Raw genomic sequence first — 24234 nt, 5'->3', positions numbered from 1 at the left:
GTGACACAAAGCTTTGCTCAAACCCAAAGCTGGAGCAGGCTGCCTGTGCTGTGTTGTGTCATTTCCTCAGCTCAAAGACATCGGTCCCATTTTAACCACAGTGAGGAGGGAGGACAACAACTCGCTCTAGAGCCCTGCTCATCCCCCGCTGGGTCGGTTCCTTATCACCACTTCCTCCTCCACGAGGATTTGTTTTCTCTGAAAAGCACCTTTCTCATAACCTTTCTCTTACTGCAGCACTGTTGGCAGCTGGACAAGGTGGGACGTGACTTGGGCTGACACTGATCTGTGACCTGAGGAAAAGGTTTCTCTGCAAAATGTGGCTTTTTATTTATTTAATTATTTATTTTAATGCAAAAAGACATCAGAAACTCAGTCATTAGGAAAAAAAGGTCTGGAGAAACAGGGACATTATGTAGGAACTATGAGTTCTTCAGCACGCAGAGGTGCTCTCCTGTTCATCCTTACGATACATTCTGATGCTTTCCAGGAAAAGTTTCAGTCCTGGATTGCATCTGAGAGCAACAGATCTGATTAGAGCTCCTGGCCTCAGTGATGTCCTTCTGGCAACTTCACCTTTTGGATGGTTCGGCCCCGCTATATCCTGGTTGTTTATGCCTGAAATCCCATTTTCCCACAGCAGATTTATTTTTGTCCCTCTCTCAGGTGTTGGAAGATAATAAGCAGTGGTGGAAGTTGCTCAACCGGAGTGGGCAGGCCGGTTATGTTCCGTACAATATCCTGGATGTGGTGAAACTGGAAGAGCTCAAACAGGTCTGTAGTCAGGTAATACCTGACTGGTATCAGCTGCAGGGCACAATCTGCCTCTGGGAATAATGTTGTCATTAGACCTCCCTGATTTCTTAGGATACTATGCACCAATCAGGACAGACCTTCAGAAGTAGACAAAGCCAGGAGATTCCTGAGTCTCCTATGATAAAATTCACATTTTGCTACGATCGTCTTCCCAAATAAGGCCTATCCTTCCTATTTGTGCACCAGCCTCCTGCTTTCCATATTTTTCCACATCAAGATTTTTCTTGGGGGTTAAATTAAAGATGGACACTTCCCTCAGCCAGTTCAGTTCAGCACCAGGAACACGTTACTGGAGTGGAGGCAGATGGAAACACCATCTAAGTGAGAATTAACTGAATACTGCAACTTGCACTGCAGAAACGTGGAGCTGGAGTGTTCTAAACACCCTAGGGAAGCATGGAATTGCTTCCCCATTTTGGTATTGCAGCGTTTGGGCAAAGCCTAAGGCGGCCCAGCAGGCTTCTGGATAAATCCCTGCTAGTTTAATCAAAACGTCAAAAAACTTTCCAGTCCGCTCCAGGCCCTTGGCAGTGGTCCCGCTTCACATCCCAGCTACGGAGCAGTGAGCTCTGCCTTCCAATGAGATCGAACACGTTTGGCACAACTAGGAATTCCCTTGCGCAAACTTCAGACTTTGCTTTGGGTTCTTCATTCCCAGAAATTAACTTCTTCCATGCAGCTCCACCTGAGGTCTCCCCAGCCCCACATCAGCACAAGGAGAACACGGCAGTTTGTCCCTCCGTGGGTGTGAGGCAGAAAGCTTAAGAAAATTAAAAACGACCAAAAAAAATTCTTACTTTTCTTTCCCTTTCTAACCAGTCTAACCAGAGGTACAAAGGAGACCTGAGCCCCAGGGGCTATGGCCCATCCAGCCCAACCCACAAGCTGCCTGCCAGCTACGCCGGGGATAAGTGGGGCACTGAGATGTTGTCGCGCCACTCTGCACAGGACGCCAAAGAACGCACGTGTGTGTCCCACTCTGGGCTCCCCTGGGTTTGGGCGCTCGGGGGACCAGACCTGCCCAAGGGGCTCCCCTGCACCTTTTACTGATCACAGCAATGGAGCAGCACTGTGTCTGGAGGCCATTCCAGGCAGGACAAGAGCCAAGAGAGCAGCCCTGGGGCTTGTGACACCGCCGGGGCTCTCGGGTGGCCCGGGCCGAGCAGGGCAATAAGTGATCACCCCATGCCTCCTTCCTCCAGTTCTAACTTCCTCCTCCTCCTCCTCCCAAGGAGAGAGTTTCCTTTCTCTTCCAAAATGTTTAAGTGTGTCTAAGGAACAGCTCAGGTCAATCCCTTTCTCTCACTTCCTTTTGCTCATCTCCCGGCACACACACAGTGCCCGCCTGGCCGCTTCCTTCATGTGGTTCCACAGAATTCCCGGCCAAACAGGAGATCCGCATCACTCCCTCACCCTGCACGTGCTGTGGGGCTCACAGAGCAGGAGAGAGATCTGGGGCCCTGCTCACCTCACCCCTTATCCCACCCTGTCCACTCCTGGAAGCAGGAGCCCTTCTGGGACGACAGGAAGCCCCACAATACAAGGACACAAATCTGTTCGTATCACTGAGTTATTCTCCACAGTCTTCAGGAGTTTCATGGGGAAAGCGATACTGGATGAAGAGTCACTGGAGTTTTCACAGAAGCACAGGATGCCCTGGGCTGGAAGGGACCTTCAAGCTCATCCCATCATGAGTGTGTTGCTCATTCCCAGTTTGTGCTTCCTGCCGCTTCCGTTCTGTTGCGGAGCAAAACCTGGAGCTCTGCGATCAGCAAATTAGTGACTAGAAGCAGCAGAGAGGACTGAAAAGGTCTCAATTCCAAACCTCCAATTGTAGATTCTCACAGAACTGTGCTTCCACATCAGGCAACAGCCAAGGGGTGATGGGAGCAAAATAAATGGCAACACAGGGGCACAGGAAAATGGGAATCACTTTTCTGGGCTGAATTTAAATAAGAATGTTGAGCCACATCCCCATCTGCCTTACAGTTTCCCCACAAACATTTAATGGCATTTTTGACTGAAGACTTGCTTTCATTCCCTACTTGTTTCTACAGAACTTATTCACCAAACGGATGAGCTGAACGACGAGCTGCTAAAGAAGATCACAAACAATAAAATTCAGCCTCCCCACAGGAATTTCAAAGTGGAAAAGCCTCAGCAAGTTTTCGTGCCCCTCACCTTTGAATCCAGCACTGAAGAAGTCAAAGCCTGGCTGGAGGCCAAGTCATTCAGCAAAGAGTAAGATTTGCCCTATTGCCACGTGCAATGCTCGTCCTTCCCTGGAGAAGGAGCGGGGGAGGCCACCGGCACCATCTCACCTGGGACAAGCCACTTGGATTTACTTACAGAGCCTGTGTTGCAAATTAGATTTCAACCCTGTTCAATCCAGGCTCTATAACCAGAATGTTCAGAGCCCAAAGTCACTCCCTTTCTCTGGTATAAATATTTTCTTGGAGATAAACAGTTAACTAACTAAATCCAAGGCCTGAAATGCTACTGGAATTGCAGCTGCCACCTTGGAACAGCCCCAGGGCCCCGTGATATGGTCCCACTGCAGCTCCTGGCCTCCCATCTCCAACTCCTCACCTCTGGCACGAGGCCACGTGCAGCACAATCGTCACCTCCCTACTTTGTGTCTCCCCAGGACCGTGGAACACCTGGGCATCCTCACCGGAGCTCAGCTCTTCTCCCTCAACAGAGAGGAGCTGAAGAAGGTGTGCGGTGATGAGGGAAACAGAGTCTACAGCAAGATCACAGTGGAGAAAAACCAGCTGGAGGTAAGCATTTTTCTGGATAATTCCTGCTGGAATGGGGGCTGTACCAGCAGCGTCAGATAGCTCATTAAACAGGCATTTTAAAAAATACAATTGTGGGGAAAAAAAATGCAACCAAACCTACACCAGCAATAAAACACACGTAAAAATTCCGAAGTGTCTTTTGAGCAAATCTGTAAGATCCCCCTGTTTCCACTAATTAATCTGCTTTTTACTGATATCACTTATCTCTTTGAAACTAGCTCTACTTTTACAGCATTAATTAAATACTGTCACTTAACTGCAGCTTGAAGTTCAAATCCAAACTGCCTGTTTTGTTTCCATTCCAGAAAAGCAGAGGGGAGTCGGAGCTCCAAGAAATCACGAAGCGCCGCCAGGAAAGGATTGATTCTGCAAATTAAAGTCTCTCTGCTTTATTTCAGCTCTTAGCCCTAAGTAGTGCAGAAAAAAAGGGAATGAAAGCAATGATTCCTGGCCCAGGCCAGATGCAACAGAGCTCCCCTTGGGGTCCAGCTGCCATCAGAGTGACAATTCCTTGAACACTGTTGGGAAGGGTTGACAATAAGACCATGTCCCACTGGGAAAGGTGTTTTAATTTTGCATGAAGTATTTTTTTTATAACTATATATTTTATACTGAAATTTTCCGTGCATGCGATCAGAGCAGGATTCACACGGGGCTGGATGTACAAGGGCTGGCTTCAAGCAAAAAAAGACCCCCAAAGCTTTTCTCCGAGGGCTGTCCCCTGCTCCCCACTCTCCCCTGGCAGAGCAGGTGTGGCACACAGCACAAGAGAGGCCAGCCTCAAGGCTTGGAGCCTGGACCAGAGGAATAAGGCTTTAGAACCCTGCAATGGTTTGGGTTTAAGGAAAGGACATTAAAGCTCATCCCATTCCACCCCCCTGCCATGGGCAGGAATGCCTGTCACAAGCCCAAGTTGTTCCAAATCTTGTCCAACCTGGCCTCGGACACTTCCAGGAATGGTGAGTCATGACCTCTCTGGGCAACCTAACCCTTTCTATTTCCATTTCCATTTCCTCCTCAGTGCAGGTGTCCCCTGCAGCCCACGAGCACAGGGCCGGTGACAACTGCCTGTCCTTGTCCTGTCCCCCTGTGCCCCCTCGTTGGACAAGGCTAGAATGGCAACACACATTCCCAAAGTCTGGCTGCTTCCTTAAATCCATGGACCAGCTAGTGCTATCTCTGAACAGCTGAAATGAGCTTTCAGTGCCTAGAAATGAGCAGGAGTGACAAACAAAGGGATTTGAATCTGGAAATAGGTGAGTTCCAACCGCCCACCGCTGCTGATGCAGAGGCTGGGGCTGGGGGCAGCTGTGCAGCCCTTCCCTGGGGCACAGATCCTGCACTGGAATGTTGTGGTGGTGTTGCCAAACCGGGCCTCAAACCAGGAGAAGATAAGCCCTGACCGTTTGCTCCCGACCCAGGCACACCCACAGCCCTTCCCAGGGTGTTGGTCACTTGTCCCCATCTTCACATTTTCACTGCAAAAAGTCAGCTGAAATGATTCCCAAATAGCTGAAACCCCAAAGCACACTGGGAAAGGCAGGTTTAACGCAAATTAAATGGCCACAAGAAAAAAACCCCCTCTAATTTAGCACAGGGTGTTGCTCTTTACTTCCCGTTTTCCTTCATAAAGTTATGTGCATTTGTATATAGCAATCTGTAAATAGGGGTGAGGAAAATCCCTCTCCCTAGAAGCAGAATTAAGTGATTATGCTTCCAAAATTTACTCACCATTTCAAAACTCAAGCAAGCAGCGTAGTTCCTGTCCACAGCAAGTTTGGCACATTGCATTTCTAGCTCTGTTTGACTGACAGACCAATCTGATTGCAAAGCAGTGAAGCACACAGAGCTCCAGAGCTGCCCACAGCCCAGGGACAGCTGGGTTTTCTCTCTCAGCACATGCTGAGTCTTTGTCCAAATTTGTGCCTGTCATTGCACATTTAATGGAAAAAGCTTTAAAACAGCATCTGGGGAGCTCATGTCTAAAACTGAGAACACCAGTGCACCTTAGTTTTCGCTTCATTCTTAAGCGTCTCCAATGGATAATCTGTTTTCTTCATTTGAAACAGGACACTGCTCTCACCAGCAGAATTAGGGTGCAGGCAGGGGAGGATCCTGGGTTTAGTCACAGCCCTGCTAGGATCTGAGAAGGGCACTCACCTTGTCAGGGAGGGATGAAGAGGACAATCCTCCTGAGAAGCCCTGGCTCCGGATTAGGGTGGAGATGGGAGGCAGGATGGCAAGCACGGGAGGCGAAAAGTTTCTAAAATGAAAATAAAAACGAATGTTGAGCTAGGAAACACACCATCTTCTAGTCCTGGGGTGTAGAGGAAAGCAAATCACAGGGAATTACGGTTATCTGGGATTTTAACAGGAGTGTACATGACAGCTCTGTAAAGCCGGGAGCCACAGGAGCACTTCCTAAAACAAATAGCTCAGTAGACCTTATTGCAGAGGCCACTTTTACAAATTTCCACGCGACTGAGCTGTGCATCTGTTCTGTTTGTACTGCCTGCAGACACTGCTATAAACTACTGTACATTGATGTAACTGAGCGAAGGAGACAATGATATAACCATGCACTGTACAAGATTTATTAAAATAGTTAAGTTATAACTCCATCTCCGTCTCTTTCACTGGGTTTTCATAATGCTTTGTCACTGAGAGTCTCAGAAACTCAGCAGAATGTCTGAAACCACACATTTCCTTTTGGGTTTGGGGACTGACATTCAACAGGAAGGATGTTACGGCCTGGATAGCTGTGTCTTAAGAATAGGGGCAAAGCATGAGAAGGCTGCACAAAAGCACATTCTTGCCTCTCTGGAAGGGGAACGACTGTGGCAGCTGTCCCAAGTGGAACCATACAGAAAGAGGGAACAGCATAACCCCATGACTAGGAGCCTGTTACACGGATTCTCCAACATTTCCAGCCAAGAGCCATCCTGTTTCCAGAAGCAAAAGTTTGTCTTCTCTTTTCCTTAACAATTAAATTACCCAGCTGAAATAACTGGTAATTCCTTCTGTAGATGTTTTGGAGAGTACAATTTCCAAGTGGGCCCACACTAACAAGATCACCTCTTTTACAGCCTAAATAAAGTTCAGGCGAACCACGAGCCCAAAACACCTGCCTTACTGGGCCGAGGGCTCTCTCAGCGCCTGGAGCTGCACTCGATAAACCATTTCGAACCTTGCCACAACGGCGGGGAAGGGAGCCCAGAGCGCTCAGCTCCTGCAGCGGGGCACCACCGACGCGGCCCCGAGCCTTCCCTCACGGCCGCCTCCCTCAGGGGCTGCCCGCCGCCACCTTGCGGCACCGGCCGCGCCCGGGCCCCGCGCGGCCACGAGGGACGGGTGGCTCAGGGGCGGGTCGGGCGCCGTACCGGCCGCGGGGAAGACTGCCGGGGGTTCTGGCGACACGGAGACTCCGGGGACAGGAGGTTCCGGGCCCGAGAGATCTCGGGGCCAGGAGACTCCCCCGATACGCTCCGTCGGGGACGATGGCGGCGTCACGGTCGCCAAGGCGAACCCCCGCCCGGCCCTCACGAACCAGCCAATCAGAATCGCTCTCCCTCCCGCTGCCCCGCCTCGGCTCCTCCCGCGGCCTCGTCCGTCTCCTGTCCGCGCTCCTGATTGGCCGCTGCCGCCCAGCCAGGCTGGGATTGGCGGCGGGCGGCGGGAGCGCGCGGGCCGGTGCCCTTCGGGCACGTACCGTCCCTCCTGGGCGCGCGAGTCCCCCGGAGCCGCGGACGTGTCGGTGTCCCCCGTGAAGCGGCAGAAGGTGGAGTCGGCGCTGGACCAGCTCAAGCACCACACCACGGTGGTGGCCGACACCGGGGACTTCAACGGTGAGAAGCGGCATGAGGGGATCCTGTCTCCGCAGCTTCTGCTTAGCCCCCTCTCCCGCCCCTCTTCACGGAGAGTGGGCGAGCCCGGCCGAAGGGGCGCGCGCTGCGGGGACCGACCCACCCTGGGGCCGGAGGGGGGGCGAGCGGGACGGCGCTCGGTCGCGGCGCTGGGTCTCCATCCCAGGGCAGACCCCGCCGTGATTTCTCCCAGTTTGCCCTCGAGTGTGCCCTGACCACTCCGTTCAGCTCTGCGTGCTGTCAAGGAGAAGTGCCAGACTGAAGCCAGGCTCTGCTGCTCTAATTAATTTTGGGTTTTCTGCCAGTGGGCTGTCTAGATCTGGGACTTGTTTGGGGTTTTTCAGACTCACGCTTGGACGGGGCTTGGAACAGCCTGGCCCAGTGGAAGCGAGTGGAACTGGATGAGCTTCAAGACTCCTTCCAACCCAAACCATTCCAGGATTCCATGATATGCTTAAAAACTGATTTGGGGTTGGAGAGAAAGAAGGGAAATGATGCTTTTTATTTGTTTCACTTGAGCTGTACATTGATCTTTTCCCTTTTTGCATTTCCAGGATGCAGAAAGTAAGAAGGAACTTGAGGAGATGTGCTCGGTCCAAGAGAAATAATTTTGAAAAAACTCATCTCACTGGATACTGCAGCAACAGTAAAATCCCAAATGGATTTCATGATCCTGACAATTCTGAGTGCACTTCAGGGATAAGGCACAAGATCTTACAGAAAAACAGACAGAGCAGCACACATCCAGGAAAACATCTTGGAATTAATGGCATAAAATCGTGGTTTATTTTCCTGCATCTGTTTGATTTTAGGATCCCTAAAAATGTTACATTCCTAGCATCAGGGGTCAGGGGGTAATTTAGAGGTAGTTGGTGATAAATATTTTTGGTTATATGTAGGGCAGATATTTATGCCTTACATAACTCTGTAATATAAATATGTATTATATATTAGGGCATATAGCTATCTATTTATATATAACCTATTTTTTATGTGTGCCCAGATATAGTTTATATCAGACACTGTGCCTGTCTGAAGGCCTTGCTACTGCGCTCCTAACTCATTCCTGAGGAAAACATCAGGCAAAAGTTGTTAGGTTTAACTGGTTCCTCTTTTCCTTAATAATTATTTTACTCAGTTGGAATAACTGAGAACAGCTGTTAGAGATGTGCAGTTCCCAGTGGGCCCAAGGCACTTTTTTGCACAACGCAGAGTGGCGTTTAAGGTAGTCAGTAGTCAGAGAAGTGAGGATTAGGATTTTGAATGCTCTTGGACAACAAGGCTGGCCAGAGATCCCTCCTAACTCACTGTGGGACAGCAAAAACCCCACAGCCAAGGGTAACCAGGGATTGTGGGGATGGAGAATTTAATGGCATCAGGTGGCAGCAGTGCCAGTTCAACTGATAAAAAAGTAAATCCACGCCTGCTCTAGAGGAGTATTGTTCCTGGACGTGTGTAAATACAGGGACACCTCTTTACTCTCAAGTGAGGGAGGTTTGTGGTTGTGGTGCCAGTTTACCCTTGAGAGTTCCAGGCTTTATTTTAGCTCCCCTAGCCCGGCCTGATGTGCGGCAGTGGTGCGAGGGCTGGAACCGTTCGCTGGCTCTGGGAACGCAGATGCCATCATGGCCCAGTGGGGGGGGGGAGCTTAGGCTGTGGTGGCAACCTCAGAAAGGGATCAGATGGCTCCTGGAACTGCCCAGAGTGCAGGAAGGGAGGGGGAACTGAACTGCTCCCACAGACCCCTGCTGGGCTATGGTTCTGGGCCAGGCCCATCAGAAAAGTGGCAGCATCAGTGGCACCTCAGTTGTTACTGTCCTTGGAGCTCTCAGGATCAGGATGAAATCATGTTCATGCACTACTGGGAAAGCAGGGAGCAGGATCAGTGCTCTAACTCTCTACACTCTCTCTCCAGGAGTGCCTTGGGTCATGGCAATTTAATGTGTGGAATAGTTTCCTGTGCCTGCCTGGGCAGCTGCAGTTATTGCACAGGCATTCAGGGCTGACAGTTCCCTGCAGGGAGAGCTCAGCACATGTGCCCAGAGGCAATCCCAGCATCTGCAAGAAAGAAAGAAGCAGCAAAAGGTGATTGCTTCTCTTTCAAAGTTATTTCAAGTGCTCACACCCAAACCAACCTTTGCTCTTGATTCTGGCCAGGTGCATGGTGAGCAGTGGGCACAGGTCATGTCATCCATGCTGGTGTGAGTGATGCTTTCTGGGGGAAAGCAGCTGATCTCCAAAGTTCCCTTCCTGCCCTGTGCCTGACCTGCACAGGAGAAAACCTCTTCCAGGAAGGGATTGTGCTTCCTCTAATCCCATTTGCCCAGTCTGTTCCATGGGGATACTGCCAGCCTGGGGCAGCAGAGGCACACGCAGCTCTCAGCACTCTCTGCTCCAAGCACAGCTCTGGGCTCCTTTGCACACTGCCTCTGCCATGGGGGTTTTCTCCAGGAGAAGCCAAGGAATTGCTCATGGAAGTGTGCAGATTAAGTTATCCCAAAGGGAAGCAAAGAATAAATATCTCATTTTTCCATCAAAATGCTCATGCTCTTTCCTACAGATTATTTCAAGTTTTTCCCACAAGCTTTGCACTACCCATCATCCCATTTTTACCCCCAAAAGTAATTTTCTCTGTCCTCCAGAATGTCTCAGTGTCTATCCCCAAAATTTTCACTGTGTCTCTGCAAGTGACTACCTCAGTTTACCTCATGCTGTTCATTCTCTTCCCTGGGGATTGCTTCAGATTTTCCCTCCAAGCTGTCCCTGTCTGTGCACTTCTGATTTCTTCTTTTTTACAAGAAAGTATTCATTCACTACTCTGGAGATTAGCTCCAGTTTTACCCCCCCAAAATTGCCCTAACATTCACTAGTCATTGCCTGATTTTTACCTCACTATGTTCATTCTCTCCCCCTAGAGATAACCTCAGGTTTTACCCCCAGTATTTTCCCTACCTGCCCACTAACTATTTACTCTTTTTGACCTATAAATATTCTCTTTCTATCCTGGAGATTTCATCAAGTTTTACCCTGAAATATTTCACTATCTTTCCAGTACTGTCTCACTTTACCTCAGGATGTACGCTCTCCCTGCCACACATCACCCCAGCTTTCACCTCCAAAATTATTGCTACTTGTCCACTACTTATTACCTGATATTCACCTCAGTATGTCCATTCTCTGCCCAACAGGTCATTTTAATTTCTACCCCCCAAAACTTTGCCAACCTGTCACCTAGTGACTGCTTCAGTTTACCTCAAAAATGTTGTCTCCCCTAGAGATTACCTCAGACTTGACCCCCACATTTTTTCCCTGTCTGCAAGTTACTACCTCCATTTAACTTCAGTATGTTCATTCTCTGGACTACAGACTCAAGTTTACTCTCAATCTCCCTGCCTCTCCAACACTGATTACTTCCTTTTTACCTCAAAAGATTCATTTATTTTCTACCATGGAGGTTACATCAAGTTTCACCCCCAGAATTTACTAATACTTCCACAACTGATTCACTCAGTTTACCTCAACAAGTGTTCATTCCCTCACCTAGAGGTGACCTTGTATTTTACCCCCAAAGGTTTCCCTACCTGTGCACAACTGATTGCTATAGTTTACTTCAAAATCTTCATGCTCTCCATTACAGGTCACCTCAAGTTCACTTCAAAAGTTTTCCCTACCATTTCCATTAGTGATTATCTCAATTTTTACCTCCAATAAGTCATTCTCTACCTACAGACACTGGATAGTAAATCATACAAAGATCTAAAACACTGCACAAGAAACAGCAGAAAGTTTTCCATGAATAACACAAGTTCCTTTTTTCCCCTCCTCCGCCTAGGACTGCTACCAGGAGACAGGAGAGCTGTTATCAACACTCAAACCTCCCAAGCATTGTTATTGCTCAGAGAGCTGCGCTGGCACTGAGCTACTCCCATGCGCCTGCAGGGCTCTGGGGAGGGGGAAGACAACCTCCCACTCCTGCCTGGAGAAATTTCAATGCCCTAAAAAGTCATTTCCCTTCTCTCTCTCTGACCCACGGCCAAAGCAGCTGTGTAGAACAACATGGACTACTCATGGAAGGGATGATTCAGTTGTGGGAAAAACGCTAAAGAAGGCCTATCACCCCAAATTTCAGGGTGAAAACACACTGCTTGTTAACAGGAGCACACAAACTCATTTAAACCAGAGAGCAAACTGCACACCAGGAAAAGAGCTGAAAGATAGGCCCTGCCTTGATTGATAATTCCAAAGGAAATTCCCCACAGATCATAGGCAATTACCTATAATTTTACCTCCCTAATCACTGGATTTCTGACTTGGGTTGCTGTGGAAGTGTTTCACAGATGCCTTGAGGGGTCAGGGGCTTGGCTGGATTCTTTGTGGTTAGTCCTGACAGGCCCAGGCCAAACCCACCCACCTGCATTGCTGCTCCACCCCAAATTTGCATGAAATACTGAGAACAGGTTATAAATACTCCCCTTCTCTGTCCTTCCTGACACATCCATGGAGCAAATGTACTCTATCCATTGTTCCCAAGAGCACCTCTCCAGCCCAAATCCCAGTTTTCACCAACACAAACCAAACAGACCTAAGACAATTATTCCATCAGTGCCTGCAATTCTCAGCTCCCTGTTCCCTGCCACTCACACAGCAATCTCACCTCAGCCCAGAGACTCCCTGTCCCCAAAGGGAAACACAACCTGATAGGGCACAGCTCTGGCACCACATTTCCCCTTGTTCCTGAAAAGCCCTAGGTAAATCCAGTCCCTCAGACCTTGCATCCCTGAACACCAGGAGAGCTGGAGTTTTACCCAGATCCCAGCACCCTGCACGGCTGCGCTGACACGAGCACAGGCCGATCGCTCCGCCCAGCACCATCCCTCATTTTCCTCCCATTGCTCCCCAAGTGTCCCCAAACCACCCCAGCGTGTCTGTGCCGGGGCCAGGGCCTGCCCCGACCAGAGGCTGTCACCCAGCCCTGCACCAGCTCCCACCCCTGGGAGAGCTGGGAATGCACTGAGAGCTCAGCTCCCCAGTCCTCAGACACACAAATAATGCCCAACCTGCCCTCTGGGCACAGCCAAACACCACAACTCCATCATCCCCAAGGAACTCTGGCAGTCGCCTCTTCACCTCTGCCCTTTTCCAAAGGACACAGGTAGGACTGGGCTGTCAGAAATGGTATTCCCTAGGCAGTTCATCCCAGCACAAAGGAGAAGAGGAACCCTGTGTCCCTCTGACTGACCCCACAGCATGGGCAGGACCAGCTGGGTTCTTCGTATTCTAAATTTTAAAATGAACTGAAGAACCTGAAAGGCAAAAAACAACACACATATAAGGTTAGAGCCAGTCAACACACACAGACAGACACACTCTCAGACACCCCTTCTTCAGTTTACACGCTGACTGCAGCCCTTACTAGAAACACTCCCCCCTAAAGAAGATGCTTTAACATCTTCTTCCATCTGCTGCTCCTTGATGTGGAACAGTAGATCCTGGGAAAATTGGTAGCATCAGTGACCATAGGGATCAAAATTTGCCTTAGGGACCTGCAAGACAGCATGAGGCAGTCTGCAAGTAGCTGACAGCTAGGAGTTATCCCCACACCAGGCCCATAAACTTTCTACCCAAAAGCCCATAGACAGGAGAGGAGAGTTCTAAAACTGTTCAAACTAGCCAGGACTGAATGTGCCAGGGCAGGGCAGCTCCAAGCATAAGTGGCACATGGACACACAGTGCATCAAATATAAGCAAAGATGACATGAAGACTTGAGATAACGCTTCAGAAGATAAATTTTTGAGACCAGGATGCTTTGAGGCAACGGAAGCTACGAAACCACTGCAGTGAGGAGGGTCTAGTACACTTCATACAGAAGTCCAAGGGAACGGCACATAAAAAAAAGATACTACCAAAACTGAGAAGGAAGATGGATAGGAACACCTTGTGTACTTCTTCTGGTCTCAAAAAGCAAAACCATAAAGATGCCAGAATAAGCCCGATCCAGGAAAGTATGCAAGTGCTCCTGCTGCCAATATGGCCCATAACGATGCCTGTAAAGCATTGAGACATCACAAAGCCCTATGACACTGAAGACAACGGACACAGACCACATCACATAGACATCAACTGAAACTGCCCAGCAGTTTTACCTGATGGACCCAAGATTGCTAGTGCAAGATGAGCCAGAGGCCGATGACGCCGAAGGAAAGAAGGCTCTACGGCAGTAGTACGTGACAATGAAAGGTAAACTCCTTATGAGAAGTTAGTGCCAAAGCTGGTAAGAGGATGCTCAAGAAGTGCAGTAGGCCTAGAGAAGGAGGCAACGACTGCCAGCTGATACAAAGGGATCCCTAGAGAAGGATTCTGCTGCCAAAGGCTGAAGTGACATCACAAAACATGACCGACCCACAAATGGCCAAGATGCAAGATGTCCACGTGCCTGCTATGCTCAAAAGTGCTCAAAAGCATGGCTACACTGAAGAGTAGGCAAACTTTAGACCGTGGCAATCGTGCCAGACCCGAAGGCAGGCTCCTCGGGTGAAAAGATGGACAATGACATCGAGACTCAAAATCCAATGATGCAAAGCTCACGAGAACATGGAGATGGGTTGGAACTGCCCGGCCCGGCAAAGGCTCGAGTGATGCTGAAGAGAAACCCTCTCTCCCTTAACCTCCAAGGGGCCTGGCCCACTACAGCCCTCTCCTCTCAGCTAACTTCAAATTGCCTCCTGTGATTCCAAAGGTTTTTGCCTTCTCCCAACCAACAGTCCCCACACTTAGCTCTCTGAAGACCAGCAGACGAAATCCATCCTCAACAGAAAAGAACGCTTCAGCACCGTGGATGTCAATACATGGCCCACAGCCCACTTGGGTGGCTGCAAAAGATGGAGAATAATGACAAAATTCAGACTGTGATGACACGTCCCAGAAGTGACCCCTTGCACAATGCCTCTCTCCCTCATAACTGCTGAGGCTCATCGCTCACCAGCCGTTTCCAAACTTAGGCTCTGCACCTACTTGTAGTACCTAAGACAACAAAACAGAAACTGCGACTATTGCCCTCCAGAAGAATAAATGCACGGGCTGGGCTCCCTCTGCACCACTGGCCCAGGCTCACCTCAAATCTCCATCCGACTCCGGAGGTGGCCCGGACGATACCTGCAAAGCGAAAAGGGACACGCTTTGCATGCTGCCACGTACCTCTCACCTATCAGTCGCCCCACCTAAATGCCAACTCACCTGCTCGCCTCTGTCCCTTGGCATGCCCAGGGCAGCAGCAGCACCTGCAGAGAAGCAAAGCAAAAAAACATGCTGAGAGACTGAAACCACAGCCTCCCCGCTCCAACTCAAGTACACCACACCTATAGCTTAAGCTTGCACCCACCTGGCCTCCAGCATCCCAGGGCCGGGACACCTTCCCAGTGGACCACCTAAAATGCACAAACAAAAACGGATGCTTAGAGCTGCACCAGAAACTGATACCCAAGCAGTAACAACTCATTCTGGCCACCAGTCACCGCTCACCTCGCTCCATCGACCTTGACCACTGATCTTCAGCATTACTTCCTACAAATAAAGATGAAGAACAAAGCTGTAACACAGTCACCATTTACACTTGCCCTGCAAAGACAAACGGTGACTGACCTTCCTGTGGGAACCACCTCACCTGGTATGGGGCACTCTGCCACAGATTCAATCCATCTGCATCTGAAAGAAAGTGATGACAAAAGTCAGAGTACTGCATCATGACTTAGCAGCTCCAGACATTTTGTGTTAATCTAGAAATACCATCTTGAGTCCAACTAATCCCTACATTACAAATGTCAAGTCCCTAGGACTTATCCTATTACACCTACACCCAGACTATGTAGCAGGGCAAAGCAGCCCCAGGCCAAACACACAGACACCTGTGACACAGGAGATGACAAACAAGGGGATGCAACAAGGAGAGGAAACTCTCAGCAAGAAGAATTACCAATGACATGACCTAGATGAGGCCGATGAGGCTCAAAGAACTCTGGCAGAAAAAGACCCTAACAGAAGGACTTATGCCAAGCACTGCAAAGATGGATGCCCGAGGATCATACGGTTGGAATCCTCTACCTATCCTCACATTCTCCCAAGTCCTAATCTGTTATAAGGGACCGTTGCAGTGCACAGCTGTCAATACAGCTCAGAACAAGACTGTAAAAGGTGTCTGACTCAATAGTGCTAAAGAGAGATGCGATTCCGATGCATGTCCGAGCTTGCAAGTCAAAGGTTCAAGGGTACCAGCGTCGGGCCAAGGAACGCAAAGGAGCTGCTGAGGATGATGCCCAGCATTTCTGATAAGCCCCTCAAAGGGGTAAGGCAAAAGACATGTGACACAAGATGCCCACAACAGAGACACAGAACACACAATAGACAAGTGACACAACATGCACCAGGACTGCTCTGCCCTGCACACCTCAGCATTGCGATCAACAGCGAGACTTTGCCTTTACGTGGCCTAAGGGCCCCTCTCGTGGACATCCCCATCTCCAAAGCTAATTCAAAGATCCCTCCCACCAAGTCCTGACCCAGCACCCCACTCTCATCCCCCTCCCTGAGGTGTAGCCCTCGACTTAGCTCTCAGATATCCAGGGATGCAAATCCTCATCAGGTGCAAAACAAGGCCACCTCATCATCTGGGAAGTTCCTGCCCTCAGAGGGCTGTTCTCTCTCAGTCTACTACAATAAAGAAAACCAAACATCAGTGCCTGAACTCAGCAGCACATCAGCCAAAACCCAACAATTCCACTACTCACCGGCTCCTGAGAACGCCCCGGTCCTTGGCTCATACTCTGTGGCCACACTCCGAGGCCGACATCGCAGGGTATCCCTGGGTTAAGGGGAGACAAGGTGATGTGGCATTGCTGAAACTTGAGGGGACCCTCGCTCCTCCCTCCCTCCCCGACTCTCCACAACTCCTCAGCCATTGCCAAAGGCTGCCCAGATGGCACCTTCAAACAGAAAAGGTACAGGCTTCATCGCAGAGCCCTGTAATACTTCTGGAAGGCTCACAGGGACAGGCAGCTCAAGGGTGATAAACTGGCTCCATCAGCTGGTCCATGAGGGGGTTCAGCCCCTGTAGGCATAATACAAGTGGGCCACCTAAAACACACAAATGGATGCTCAGACAATGCATGCTTTGAGCTGCCCCAGAATTTGGCACCCGAGCAGTAACTGGTTGCGTCCACTGGTCACTGCTTACCTCACTCACTTGACCTTGACTGCTGATATCCAGGTTTACTTCCTAAAAACAAAGACAAAGAACAGCCCTGCAACATAACCAAAATGAAACACCACCCCTGAAAAGCTGAATGATGACCAACCTTCCCAGGGGAGAAGGGGCAAAACAAAATGGAAAGGCACATGCCCATGTAGTGTCCAAAAGGGTTGCATTGCCAAGATAGGTTCCACCTGAAAGTGCTTGACTGTGACCTCTTTCTGCAAGGGTGTCTGTCATGTTGGAGTAGCGATTTGAATGCTGCAGACCACCTGTAAAACAAAAAAAAAAAAAAATCAAAGGCTACTTATAGTTTCATCACTAATACAACAACTCCAGTAGCATCCAGTTCTGTGCTGGAATCAATACTCATCCAGCTCATGGTCCCCCCAGTGCCAATACCCTGCTGTGCCAAGTGCTTCACATCTTCAAAATAAAAATCCCAACAGTGAGGTAAACATAGAGCCCAAAGTCAGGCCGTAGCTTGGACTTCAGGCACTGACCCACCTCGCTGCTGTGCTCCTCTGGTCTCCTCCATTCATATCAGGTTTACATGCTCTCCCTCTGCAAAAGAATTATTTGTCAAAGTTACCCAGACAGACAGGGAAAGCTTAGCCTTTCCCAAGTTCTCATTCCTCAAAGCAAACTGCCTAGGATCCCACAACAGTGAGTCTTAGGACAAACTACTATGAAACTGCAAGACACCACTGCACCACTCCCACATCTCCACTGAACACCACACAGACTGGCCACAGTCACTCCATCCGAGGCGTGGCTCAGGTGGCTGAGCAAAGCAAAAGGCTCCCTATAAAGTCTCCTTTCTTCTCCACCTAACCCACCCCCCCCCAAGACTACTCTACAGAGCAGAGCAATTCCAGGCTAGACACAAACTCAAACAACACATTATACTACAAGCAGTGTGACATGAAGATGATAAAAAAAGCTCTCGGCAAGAAGAACAATGGCAAGGACAGGGACGACGCCAAAAGAGACAACTGATGGTATGGCAATGGTGGATGAAAGAGGCTCTAAGGAGCAGAAGAAAAGACTGGAACAGTGACCTGTTCTAAGAACTGTCAGTCACAATGATCAAGATGGCTGTGAGAGACAAGGCCACATTTAGAATGCTCCCATATCCTGACAATCTTACAAGCCCCAGGACATTACAGCTCATGGCTGGAAAGGATGGATGGCAGTACAGCCAGGAACAAGGCCTCAGAAGAGATCCGACTCAATGCTTTCAAGATGTGATTCCAAGATGTGGCCAAGCCCACTGGTAAAAGAACAAGTGATATTGGCATCCTACCAAGAAGTACGAAAGTTCAAGAAGCTAGAGATGATGGCCAATGCTTATGATGAGCCCCTTAAGGGTAAAAGGTAGAGAGATCTGATCCAAGGGAAGCCAAAGACACAGAACACACACCGGACAAGACAACACACACTGGAACTGCTCTGCGCTGCACACCCTACAGTTGCAGTCAAAAGTAGGGCTACTCCCTTTAGCTTACCTAAGAAGGCCCTTGGAGAGCATCCCTTTCCCCTACACTACTTTTTAAATCTCTCCCAGCAATTTCCAACCCACTATCCTGCTATCATCCCTTCTCTGGGCCCCAGCCCCCAACTTAGCTTTCAGATGACCAGTGATGTGAATCCACACTGGATGCAAAGGAGTCCACCTCAGCCATCTCCAAAGGTACTGGGATCACCAGGTTGGCCTCTTAGTCAGCTATGACAAAGAAAACCAAAATCAATGCACCAGTGTAGTGGCATACAAGCCAAATCCTAACAAGTCAGCTACTAACTGGGACCCTGCTCCCACTCCCACTCATACTTGCAGTCTTTAACTTACCTATCAGAAGCCTCCATCTCCAATGTCATCTCTGACCCAGGGTAGCTCCCTCTTGCAGCACAATGAACCTGCTGAAACATTTGGAGTGTAATACTGACACAATCTGGAATTTCAGGAAATTGCAGTGCTTCTAAGAAAAACAAGGCAAAGAAAAAAAAAATACAAAAAGCACCAAGCACCTTAACAACCTTGAACACTCGATGCAAAAATCATGAACTATGCACTCAATGCTATCTTCTTCACAGTGTCTTCAAAGCCTCTATTGCTTTAGATGCCAAAAGCACCTGCTGAAAGAAAGCTGAGAAACCCTGAATGACACCCCCCCCCCCCCTTCATGGAAATAAGAAGACACCCTCACCCCCACTAACCCCACAGAAAGAATGGGCCTCTTTTTACCCAGGGCTGGGGTTAATATACCCCTGGCCGGGCCCGCCTCTCGTTCCCACAATGCCCGGGAAAAGGGAGGAGGCAATTTTACCAGAAGGGATAAAAGCACTGGGAGGAGCTGCAGCTGTTTGGCTGCTCTGCCTTAAATTCCAGGTGAGTAAAGGGCTTTGTAGATGCCTTCTGTTTTACTACAGCTGCATCTACTGAAAGGGTAAAAAAGCTTCTTGTTTTGGCAGCGTAGACACATGAGTTGCATGATTCCTTGTTAAGTTCTGTAATTGTTCATTGGTGGCTATTGAGTCACAGGACTATGGAGGGTGGAGAAGAATAGTAATAATATACATGGTGTAACTCCTGTTGGGGTCTCTAATTAGGGATGTATTCATTATAAATAAAACTGAAAAAATAATGGGCTCTCTGGCAGCAGGAGGGTTTTGTGAGTGCTGGGCTTGCTCCCTTGTGAGAGATTAGGTGCCAGTACACAGCTAGAAGTGCCCTGAAGTACAGATTTAAATTCTTAAAATGCTGAAAAAGGGGGAGCTTCCTTCAATTGAACCCCTTAAAATGAGAGACTAGGGAGTGTTTGTCTCTACTTAAATAGATGCCATAGCAATAAATGGGTTCTCTCCTCTGAATCCCCTAAAATACTGGAAAAAGAGGGGTTTTCCTTGCTTCAGGTCTCTCCAGTGATGGAAAAAGGGGGATTTCTCCCTCAATTCAAACCCTTATAAAGGAGGGACAACCGGGCTTTCCCCTCAATTTAAACCTTGGGATGATGAAAATGGGGGAGTTATGCTCAATTCCAATCAATAAAATAGCATTGTCAAGGTTTTCCCCTTCTATTTAAACTGGCGAATAATGGAAAATGGGGATTCCCTGTCAAGTGATACCCCTAAGAGCATGGAAAAGGCAGGGTTTTCTTCAACTGATGCCCTTAAAATTGCAGAGGAAGGGGATTCCCCCTCAATTTCAACACAGACAATTATGGAAAAGGAAGTTTTTTTCCCTCCGTTTAAATCCCTTTTCTCCTCATAACCCCCCTTTTTGGGGGGGGGGGGGGGGGGGGGCACTGGGGAAGGGCTGCCAAGATGAAAGGGGAAAGTGGAATGTTTCCCTGGGACCCCACATGCTGCCCTGCCTGCTCAGGTGCTGCCCCTTGGCACGAGGGGTTTTCCCTGGGCATTTTCTGGGAGCAGTGCTCTGTGCCCAGGTGCCTCTGGCTGCTCCCCAGCTCCTGCCGGATGCTCCGACCATTGTCCCTGGAGGGACACTCGGGATGCCCCCATTGCCCCTCTGGACCAGCAGCTCCCTGCACAGCTGTGCCCGGGGAACCCTCGGAGAGCGGCCTCTGGCAGGAGCCGCCCCCTCCTCATCCTGGCCGCTCACACCTGGGGCTGCTGCGGGCTGTGGGGTCAGCGGCGTCGGGGGCGGGCGGGAGGCGCGTGGGCGCCGGCCAGCAGGCATCGGCGGGGACACCTCCGTGCCGCGCGCGCCGCGCCTCTCCCACGAGAGGTCCCCGCGCCCCGCGGTGCCGTGCCGGGCTCTCGTCCCCCCCCCCCCCCCCCCCCCCCCCCGCGCCGCCGCCGCCCCCCGCTCCCTCCGGCCCGGGGAGCTGCAGGAAAACGCAAAAGCATCGAGGAAGAGCGGGCACCGGAGCTGCCCGAGCCATCGGCTTGCCCGAAGGGCGGCGGCTGCCCGCAGCCGGGAGCGGCCACCAAGGATGGAGCTGCTGTTTGCCGGGAGGTGAGAGCTGGGGGCAGCCGGAGCCGGAGGCAGGCTTTCCCCGGCAGGAGGGGCCGGGAGGATTTCAGCTCGCAGCGGCTCTCGGTGGGTGCTGGATGGAGCCCGGGCTGAGCCAGGTGGCCGGTGCGGGTGCTGTTCCTGTCCCCAGGCGCCGATGAAATGGCAGCTCGGAGCAGCCTTGTGTGTCTGTGTGGAAGCAGCTCCGATGCTGGCAGCCAAATCAAATCAAATTGCTGTCAGATTTGTATTAAATGTGGTGTTTAAATCTGGAACTGCTCAGCTCCCCGGGTGGGAAAGTGCTTGGAGTAGCCAAGCTGAGCCGTTGTTGAGAATTCCAAGCATTGTGTCTTTACTCTCCTTAATACAGCGTTTAAATAATTGATACTTGATGGAGACAGTATCAGGGGGATTTGTTAGAGGGGCAGGGATGTTTTTTCACCTGGCAGTGTGTTGGGATAGTCAAGACTCCTTATGTCAAAATTAATTGATCTTCCTTCTTTTCCTTTTTTTTCCTTTCTAGGTTGTGGCTGAGTGGGAAGAATATTTCGGATAAAGAAATGAAATGCACGAGGGAAGCTTCGTGTTCCCGTGGAGATGCTTTAGGTGCGTGCAGCTTCTGAGCTGCACCGAAACTTGAGGCTCCCACAGAAGCTTCCTGGTAAGCCTGAGTGGGTTTACTGCATGGGGGTTCCAGTCACTGCTGGACATACTCTGAAGTCCTGGGAAAACATGGAACAATAGCTCTGAGTGGAAAAAATATATGCTCAGCATTCTCTAGGGAAAATTATAGTTGGCCTGTAAGTGTACCCCCACGTCTGCATTGGTTAAAAAGTCAGTCCCACACACTTTCCTGGCTGGTGTGAAGTTGTATAGTTCATCAGATCTGATCCAATGTGTAAAGAAATGTTTACTGTGGACTTTCAGGAGATTATCAGCAGTCCTGGGGAGGCTGCTGAACTTGATCTCCCTGGATTGACAGAATGAATCCACATAGGATGCAGAGCAGGATGTGGTTTCTCAAACAGAATAGTGACATTCTCGAAGGAGGCTACAAGCAAAGGGAATCTTAATTTTAGTTATTGAACACAGAAACATTTATATCTGCTTATGCAACTCTTAGAAGGGAAGAAGAACATGGCCATTCTGTGCAGTCCTTTGTGGAAGTGTACTGGCTCAAACTGTCTTTCAAACAGCCAAGTGGCACCGGGTGTCACCTGGAAAAATTAAGTACTGGGGACACTTTACACTCATAAATGGCCTGACCTTGTGTACATGGAAATCAAGGGACTTCTGTAATGTTAGAATGGGTCTCAAATGATGGGTTTTTGCAGATTAGCAATCTATCCAAGGAATGATATCATAAAATTTTGTCTAGCAAAACCTGCTGCCAACATTTAAAAATATCTACCAAATGCTATTCCCGTTAAAACAGTCTTGTTAAAATTGTCTGTTCCAAACAGAACAAGATTTTACTGTTCTTGGTGATGTCGTTTTCCTCCTCAGATTTCTGTGAAAGCATGTGTTTCACAAGGCATATCAAAGTTGTCTCATGGGCAAAAACATGTAAACATCAAGCGTGTCATTTTCTTGAAATCCCCTGTAAAATGGCTCGCCACGCTGCCTTAACCATTCAGAAGCATAAGAGGAAAAAAGGAATTTGCAGGCACTCCGAGGCTGGGTTTGTGGGAGATCTGAGATGAGCCTGTGGCTCTGCAGTCACCCATCAAGAAGTCACCCAAATGTGCTTTTTATCTTGCAGTTTCCACATTTGGGAGGCAACTACTGCGTAAAGGATCTGGGTTCTGCTAATGAAAAATATATCACAAGGTCCGTGTGTGGCTGGGTTGGTTCCATAGTTCCAGCCATACCTGCTGTTGTGATACATAATCCCAGTTCATACTCCTGGGAAGAGTTTCCTGCAGCAGTGCAGGTGGGAAGTTTCTCTCTTGCACTGGCTCCACATTGAGCTCTTTCTTCTTAATGCAGCCAGTGCACTGAAGGAGGACAAGCTCGCTTCTTCCTTGCCTGGTTGTTCAGGGTGAATCATTAACCAAGCACTTGAGTGACAAACCAAAACTGTTTGTTGAGTGCCTTCTGCAGTCTGCACGGACAGTTTGCCTTCTGCAGGAGGTACGGTTTTCTTCTCTCACGGAATGAAAGCACCACAGACCCCCTCTGCTCGCCGCTGTGCTTTAACCAGACCTGAAGTATGTACATAATAATACATAGATCTGTATCTATCTACGTACATATATGTACTGAAGTATATAATCTATCTATAGAACTTCTTTATATGTATAGAAGTTCTGTGTTGCTCCTGCTTTATGCATGAGGAAAGGGCATACATATAATGAAGAAAGAAGTTAACTTTTCCTTGTACTCTTCCTTTGTAGCCTGTTGAGGCTTTTGGTGAGAGGAATTATAATCTTTTTCCTAGCAGCACTTAATGAACTGAAATCATTCTCCAGGATGATGATGACATGCCAGTTCTCGGTATATGGATATGAGTCCTGAGATCCCACACACGGATACACAGAAGGACTGCATAATGTGCTGAAGATGGGGAGAAGGTATGCTTGGGTGAAAGGTGGGACTGTTTCTTCTAATGGCTGCTTACATCCAACAGCAAATACTGATTTCTCCCTTTTTAATGCAAGAGCATTTATCTGCCAGTGTTCAAACTGCATTTCCATGACATAAGAAGAGTTGTCTGGATAATTAACTAATACAGTTAAAACACATCAGTTTGAGCAGATGTTCTTGTCTGTGCTTTTAACGTGAATGGCCTTGATTTTGCAGCAAAGTCCGAGAAATGGCACCTGAATGCAAGGGTTTGGGTTTGTGAAGCTTTGCAGAATGATGGCCTATATTTATATTTCTTTCAGAAACTCCCCATAAGCTGCACACAAACCTCGTTTAGAGAGTTTTACTGAGACAGCAGATTCAAGCCTTCGTTATTAGGGGACGTCTGCAATGCCGTTGTCTGCTTGACATTAATTCTTCCAGCTGTGCATCGATGTATTGTAATGGCCCTGGTTTTTTTGGTCGCAGTTTGTTTCCTGCAGTGCCCTCGTGCCTGCGCAGCACTCGTGATGCTGACGTTGACCCTGGGCTGTGTGGCAGATGGGGCTGTCCCGTATCCGAAAGTTACGGGAATGTATGTAGGCGTCAGATGGAATGCTGGTCTCTCCGCTCACCCTTGGCTCTGTAATTTCATCATCCAGCCATGGAGGACCTGTGCAGCCATAACTGGCCAAGGCAGTGGGTGAGCACAAGCTGCAGCTCTGCAGGAGATCAGGGACCTCTTGCCCACAGCAGAAACAGCAAGTAACTGCAGTTCTCAGAACTCGTTACTGCGCCCTTAACTGCAGTATTTCCCTGCTCTGTAATCTGGCCAAAGGTAGGTAGGTTTTGATAGGGATAGACACATTTCTACCACAAAGGTCACCTCTCTGCCAGATTTCAAAATTTCCCTTCTGAAGCTAGAGATCCTCATATAAAAGGTTGCCTGAATTTAGGTAGCGTGTGCCAAG

General features: G+C 49.2%; 1 pseudogene across 1 annotated transcript in view; it reads left to right on the top strand.

Moving 5' to 3' along the window:
- Positions 1-24234, top strand: part of LOC309585764 (epidermal growth factor receptor kinase substrate 8-like protein 2) — a 108128-nt pseudogene that overhangs the window by 212 nt on the left and 83682 nt on the right. The window contains exons 2-5 of the transcript in view: positions 667-786; positions 1636-1783; positions 2874-3057; positions 3464-3596. The product of the transcript in view is annotated as an epidermal growth factor receptor kinase substrate 8-like protein 2 (transcript). The remainder of the gene's footprint in view (positions 1-666; positions 787-1635; positions 1784-2873; positions 3058-3463; positions 3597-24234) is intronic.

This window comes from Coloeus monedula (assembly GCF_965178545.1).
Source record: "Coloeus monedula genome assembly, contig: HAP1_SCAFFOLD_285, whole genome shotgun sequence".
NCBI classification, from domain to species: Eukaryota; Metazoa; Chordata; class Aves; order Passeriformes; family Corvidae; genus Coloeus; species Coloeus monedula.
This window is presented reverse-complemented; position numbering and strand designations above follow the sequence as displayed.